Raw genomic sequence first — 7,411 nt, 5'->3', positions numbered from 1 at the left:
AAGATGGCCCTCAAACAACGTCCCCAGCTCCCCAACGCATGGAAGTTCAAAACCACCACTGTGTGATTTTTATACAGAAAGATGAAAGCTGTGATAGAGTCATAAACTGTGTCTTGCTCACTCACTTCTCTCAGCTGAGATTTTCTTACCTACCACATCCCCATATAACCTAAATATCAGCACACCAGGTGAGGGATTCCCAATATAGCATTCAAAGCCCCCAAAGAAAACAATGACAGGATGCACATCAAGGATTTGCAGATTCTCATTGTCATGTTTCACATGAAACTTCTCATTGAACTGCTCAATAAAATCATCCCCCTTCTAATTTCTGTGAGACAAAGATGTAAAATCTGTGCCAACCTCTATGGATAATATTTTCAAAGGGACATGTGCCAACTGCACAGCCCCTGTGGGGTGGGCAACCAGCCACTGGAAAGCCAAGATCCTGCGTGCCTGTCTGCTAGCCCAGAGCAGCCCGGTCCAAAAATCTCCCAGGAACTCTTGTGAGAGTCCCTGTAGCCGCCAATGCTCCGATGCAGCTGGAGATACCATCCTCCTCGCAGTCAAAATATGCCTCCCCAACCAAATAGTGTACTGGAAAAAGGTGATCTCTATGGCCTCGAGGGAGGCATAAGGATCATGCCACTCGTACTTGCCAGGGTCCCACTGGTCGGGCCGAGGGGTGCGTGCATATGCCCATATGCGCCAATCAGAGTCCACATCTGCAGGGTTTGGATCAATATGCCACTTTCGAGAAGTAGCGGCCACTACCCGTATCCTCTGAAAGATGCACTCTGCAACCGAAGGCGACTCCGCCTCCACTCTCTGAAGTCTGCCCTAATCCTGTATCTCATAGTAGAGGCATCTACCATCCTGAGTGCAAGCTCTGACAGCAATCAGGATCTCCAACTGTGTAAAGGCTCCCATCCACCATGGGGCCACTGGCTCGAAAGGCGTGAACCACTCCTCAGTGATGAGTGCCTCTCCTGAATGTCATCCCTCATAATCAGCCCCCCTCTAAAGTGACTCAGCCTCTCCGCTTGGATCTCTTCCGAGAGATTGCAAAAGGCCTGCCAATCTCCAAAACTACGTGCTCGTCGCCAATGGTCCCCAGGCTAGACGAGGCCAAGAACCCAGCATATGACCCTGCTCTGTGCATACCGCCGGGCTCCAGATGAGCGGCTGTCTGGCCCGCTTTTCATCACAAGTGGGAGGTCTCTGAGAAAGCCCCGGTCTCAGCAACTCCCAAGCTCGCAGAATTCTCAAGGCAAATCTGTCCTCCCATCCTCTACTGAGGCCTGTGCTCCTCATCTCTATGAAGATCCACCGTATCTCTGGTGCCCAAGTGCCCCCTGCTAGGGGAGCTCTAGCTTGCAGCCGCTAAAAAAGAAGCTCCTTCCAAGGCTCAGTGTGCCTGGAAACAGCCCCCGAACAATAAGCTTCCCCAATAAGGCTCTACTCTGATCAGCTGGATCTATAATGCCCAAGCCCCCCTGGGCCAACGGAAGAGTAATAACTGCCCAAGCAACATTTGCTCAGGCCGGATTACCATCCTGCCCTGACCAAAGAAAGTTTCGTATCAGCCTCTGTACCTGGCTGATGTAAGAGCTCGAGAAAATCCAGCAAGACATGATATACCACATAGTCGCTAAAAGCACCTGATTTGTCACCACCACCCTCCCAGCCAAGGAAAGCTGAGCTGTACTCCAATATAGAAGCTTCTTCCGAATGCTCAGAAGAAGCGGGGCGATCTGCTGCTCAGGTGAGAAATCAAGTCCAATTTGGCATCCCAGATACCGCACTGCTGTGCGAGGAGGAATCCACCTAAATCCCAGGTCTTGGCTCCATGCCGGAGCGGGAGCGCTACTGATCCAAAAAGCCACTGCCTCAATTCTCCTGAAGCCACACCAAGAACTTGTAGAGACTACTCTGCCCTCTATAGATTGACCTCCTTGCCATGCAAAAATAATCTCGTGAGCAAACTGAGAATCAAGCAAGTCCTCACCCCGAACTCGAAGCTGGAGTCCTCTCTCAAGCCAACCTCCTCTGCTGTCAGATACATTCTCATAGCCTCTGCAAAGAAACGAAAAAGGAACTGAGTGGAACTGAGCAAGAGGGCATCCTTGACGGACTGATCTGGTCAACTCAAAACTCGGCCCCCGTCCTCCTGCCATCAACACCTAGCTACGAGCTGTGGAATATAGAGCCGCCACTCCTCGAATCCTATCTGGCTCAAAACCCAGGCGAAGCATAGTGCCCTCCAGAAAACCCCAATGGACTCTATCATATGCCTTCTCAAAATCGAGAATCATAACGACCAAGTCCTCCGCCGAGAAACCTAGCTTGGGCCGTCGCCTCCCAGAAGGTGGAGATGTTGTCAAGGATACTGCGCTCCTTGACAGCCTGTCTGGGTAGCATGAATCAAATCCCCAAGGAAGGGCTGGATCCTCAAAATCAAGGCCTTGGCTAGGACCTTGTAAAAGATATTGAGGATCGTAATACGCCTCCACTACCGAATATCATCTGACACTCCCTCCCCCTTGGGGATAAGAAAGATCAAGCCCTCTCAAAAACTCTATGGCAGTGTCCAAAACATGCTGAAAATCCCTGCGGAGGCATGGCCCCAAAAGGTCCCAATAGCGCATAAAAAAGGCAGGCGTCAAACCGTCCTCCCCAAGGCAACTATGATGCGGGAGGGCTCTCAAAGGCTCAACAAGCTCATCCTTTGAAAGGGGTGCACCCAAAGCTGTGCGCATACGATCTATGACCCTCCTCTGCACATGGGTCCACACAATCTATCTGCAAGCATCACGTGCCTCCGTGGCTGGCTCCGCTGAAAGAAGGTCTCTGTAGAACTCAGTGGCAATAGCTGTAATCTCCTCGGGATCAGTGGCTAACGATCCGTCCTGCCTCCTAACTGGCGTACTCCTGCTCGAGCATGGCGAGGTCCGGTGATCTCAAAAAACTCCCCAGTCACTCTATCACCAAGCTGAGTCCACTGAGAGGCCTGGCGATGATAGTAAAACTCCTGTCTCTACTCCTCTGCCTCTCTAACCTCCTGACGTGCCTGGCTCAGCTGGGACGCCACCCACTCACATGTGGGCTGCTACTCCTGAAGGCGTTGGAGCGAAGCAAGGCTACGTCTCAAGCGACGCTCTTGCTCTCGTGTCTCTCCTAGCCGTGTCAAGGCTATAGCATGCAAAAAAGAGCTGAGCTCGATGAGCCCCTGGGCACACTGGCCTGCTGCATCCAGATCAGAGCTCTAGCTATCCTGCCATATCCTCTCAATGTCCTCAAAAAGACTGGGGTCTGTGTGTGGTCTTAGAAAGAGGTGCCAACGAGAATGCCAACGGAGCCACCACGCTCCCTGACCCCGTCGCCCACATAGAAGTGTCAATCCGTGATAAATTAGTCCCTCCCTACCGGCGATCTGACCAAGAAAAACTAAGAGTGTCCTGAGAACGGGAGAAAGCCTCATGCTGCCATGCATTAGTGATCTGCAGTGTCATACAAAATCGCTCCCAAGCTACAAGCTCCGTGCCGTGCACTGTAACATGACTGCCTCCCACCCTATCGGCCGGGTCCTCAAGCATGTTGAAGTCTCCCCCAAAACACCAATGTGCAGCCTCGGGCAATGCATCTGTAACAAGGGTCCACAACTCTGCTCTGGCACTAGCATGATTGGGCGCATAGACATTGAGCACACCAATGTGCTCATCGTGCATCCTCAGAATAACATACTACGCTCTCCCAAGCACAATGACCCTGTGATCCATAATGGCCTGCCGCCGCCATGCATCCGCAATGACCATACATACTCCTCGTTGCGTTCCCAAGGGGCCAAAACCTGCAGACCAAAAATTGTCCCATCTACAAGGCATCACCGAACCATATCTCTGAATCTTGCTCTCACTCAAATGGTGCTCCTGCATCATCAAAATATCAATACTGCCCCCAGCCAGGCATCTCTGAAGCTCCTACCTCAAGCAACCACGATAACGTACATAGTGTGCGCCGCCAAGGCCCTGTACATTCCATGAGATGATCCTCATGGATGACCTGCTGAGGTGGAGGCTGTCTCAGCCATACGGCGGGCCTTCGGAAGCGGCTTGGATGGAGAGTAATCCCCATCCGAGAAACTACGAATCTACCCACCTGGTGTGCTGCAAGAGTCTCGAACCAGGCGCCAATGGCTATGTCCCATAGCGATTGCCTCCCACTCGGAGAAAGAATCCTCATGTATGCATACATAGCCAGGGTCTGGCGCTAGGTCTACCACTATGCGAACCACCAAGTGTCAATTCCTGGAGGCATCCACACTCCCGTTATCAAAGAAATGTGCCAACTCCCAAAAGAGGGGAATTGGGTGTTTCCTCGTGGCCTTTTGTGGTGTAGGAATCCTAAACATGCAAAGTTTCCATGCGGATCCCGTTGTTGCAGCTTGGATGCTCGGAACTCGACTGTGAGAGAAAGGATTTAATACAAGTATATGCCAACATGAGAACCATAGGAGGCCATGGAAGGCAGAGGGTGCGTAGGCGGGAAATTTTTTCCCCCAGTAGGGCCAAAAACGTCTCAAAATGGGCTGTGTAAGGAATTCGCTAACTTGCTAATTACTAGAATGTTGACGGTCAAAACGGCTCCAAATTTAGCCGTTTTGGATATTTAAAGCGTATCTATGTGATTGAACATGTATCTAAGTACATATTTTAAAATCTAAAAAAATATATCGTTTTCATGCTACTCTTTAATGGCTCGTCTCGAAATTTGTCCTCTTTTAGTGACTTCGTGGCAAATAATTATTTCTCTTACTTTTGAATGACCATTCCCTCCGAACGCGCTCTCATCCATTCTCTTACTTTTGAATGACCATTCCCTCCGAACGCGCTCTCATCCATTCTCCAAAAAATTTCACTCCTCTGCTTCTCTAAGAATTTCACTCCTCTGCTTCTCTAAGAATTTCACAAGCTACATCTCATTCTCATTCTTTTGCGTCTCTCATCTTCTAATAGCTCTGCTAATATTTTTAGCTCTGTTTTAGTAATGAGTGATACATCTAATCGTAAGTTTCATTTGAATATCAAGCTCAACCAAGAGTATGCAACTACACGGAGTGTCAAAGACCCCTTTCATGTGTGCGAATGAAGCTCAACATCTTCGCAACGAAGGAAAGAAGCATATTGACCTATGGATAGATGGAAGTCTATATCCACTGGATCCCAGAACAGGACGGTATCCTTCTTTTCACACATCACATGATTTGATTAGATTTGTTGGTGATGGGGTGGATGGCTTACTTGGTTATAGTTCAAGACTATCTCAATCACATGCAGAATATATTACATATCTTCAAAATACTTTATCTTTAAATGCAACAAAAATTATAGAACTTGAAACAAAATAGTGTCTTTGAAACAAGAAAATGATCAATTGAAAACCTTAAAAGAAACTCCAATAGGGTTAAGAGCACGAGTAAAACGAATGCGGGATGTAGTTAACTTGATAGAGAGATCTGGACAAAGGAAAAAAAGGTTAAAACTTGTAAGAGATCATGTTACTACCCTTCTAGGATTTGACATGTCTAATGCTCAGGAAAGGGTAAGATTTTTGAATGAGCTTATGAATAGGTCGGATATCTTGAAACTTTTGAAACTTCCTGAAAATCAAACTAAAAAGAAACTAGTCTTAAAAGATATGGACTTATTGGTCCAGCCTTCCCGAATGCAAGAAGTTTGTGACACAGTGGGAGTGAGTAGAAAGGGATACAGAGCCATCTCTAAAACCTGGTTCAGGGTCCTTAAGTATTACAAAATCAAAGCTTTTGGGTTGCCTAGACCTCACAATGTTGGAAAATATATGTAAGATCCCTGTTCCCACCGAGCAACGGATTCGGGGTACTGGCAGCGGAAGTAGCGCTTCTCGCGCGGGACAGGGGTCCCACACTCGGGGCCTCGCCCACGGATATCCGGATAAGAGACTAATCCATCGGTTGTTCCCAAACCGAACCCGGAAAAACTTTCTTAACCGGAAGCACGGGCGATTCCACCAGGATAACTTTTTACTCTAACGTAGTCAAGATCATTTCTGATCGAGATGATCCAATTACATCTTTAAGATACTTAGTCAGTTCAAGGAAGAAACTTGCACTTGGATCATTGGGATCAACGCTTTTTTCCTCATTCAAGAGAGGCACAGCCGTTGATTCCTATCCATAGAACAGTTACTGTCCGGGATTTATTTATTTATTTTTTCTATCGTAAAAACAAAAGTTTGAGTCTCGATTTACGGATCCATCAGTCCAGCCTAACCCCATCCAATCCCATGGGTTAGCCAACCGCCCAACCACTGTAGTGATGGGATCCACTTAAAAATTTGGTTAGGTTTTGTCCCGGGTACCAAGGAAAAGAGTTCCAAGGCCCCCTAGCCGGATGTTCATGCAAAATAAAACTAGTCACACCACTCACACACCCAATATGAAATTGCCTTTTTCTACCAGATTCAACCAGTTTAAAACAATCCTTTAATAAAACCATAGTATCATTGATCACCATCTTCCAATTTATCCAATTGATTCTTAATTTCCCATCATTCCTTCATCAGAGTATCTATGGCATCATTGGCAACTAGAACGCTCAGGAGCCGTTTCGATAGTTCCTAGCCCATAATACTTGGCAATATAATCACTTAACATGATGGACTCTCGTTGAAGATCAGCAAGATCAACCAACAGATCCATATAAGGAGCCATGGACTCATCCATTGAAGACCAGCAAGGTCAATCAACCAGATCCATGCTCGATTTCAGAAAACAACTCCAACTCTGTTCCAATATCTTCCTCGACGCACGCGTGGGTATCCTAGGCGACCCAGAGCCCGAGCACCGTATGGTCAGCACCCTCTAGGATCCTTCGCAGGTAACCTAGCGCTTCACGCATAGGCCGCTTCCTTGGCCCCTCATCCACCGTACCGGAAGCTCACCATTTTAATCGCACCGAGGCTGGTCAAGACCTCGGCCGACCTTGCTACGCGAGACGTCCTTCATTGACTCCCCGTCAGCAGTTGCAACTTCCTCATCACGACCTTAATCACAAGACGGTCAAAATGCTCCCCCCAGCATTCTTGACATAAAACAATCATTTACAGACAGCATTTACAAACAGCATTTACAAACAGTTTACAATACAATTTCTATTTTAACTTTCATTTTTCCACATTATCCCTCCTCAATCTACATTACTTATTCCATATTCCATTTATATGTATACTCATCCCAGCACATCATTTCCATCTCATCACTTCAGATTCCCTCACATCACAATCGTATATTCACATCCATACATCCACAACTATATGCGTACATTCACATCTACATGCATACATCTACATCCCTATGCATACATCCACATCC

At 47.6% G+C, this 7,411-nt stretch overlaps 1 pseudogene; it reads right to left on the bottom strand.

Annotated features, from left to right (window-relative positions):
* Positions 1 to 3,422: 3,422 nt before the first annotated feature.
* Positions 3,423 to 4,055, bottom strand: LOC147609514 (uncharacterized; annotated as a pseudogene).
* Positions 4,056 to 7,411: the final 3,356 nt, after the last annotated feature.

The sequence above is a fragment of the Cibotium barometz genome, chromosome 51 (genome assembly GCF_041138505.1).
Source record: "Cibotium barometz isolate CiBa-2024 chromosome 51, ASM4113850v1, whole genome shotgun sequence".
Taxonomy (NCBI): Eukaryota; Viridiplantae; Streptophyta; class Polypodiopsida; order Cyatheales; family Cibotiaceae; genus Cibotium; species Cibotium barometz.
Note: the sequence above shows the minus strand (reverse complement) of the source record. Positions and strands in the feature narration are given on the sequence as shown.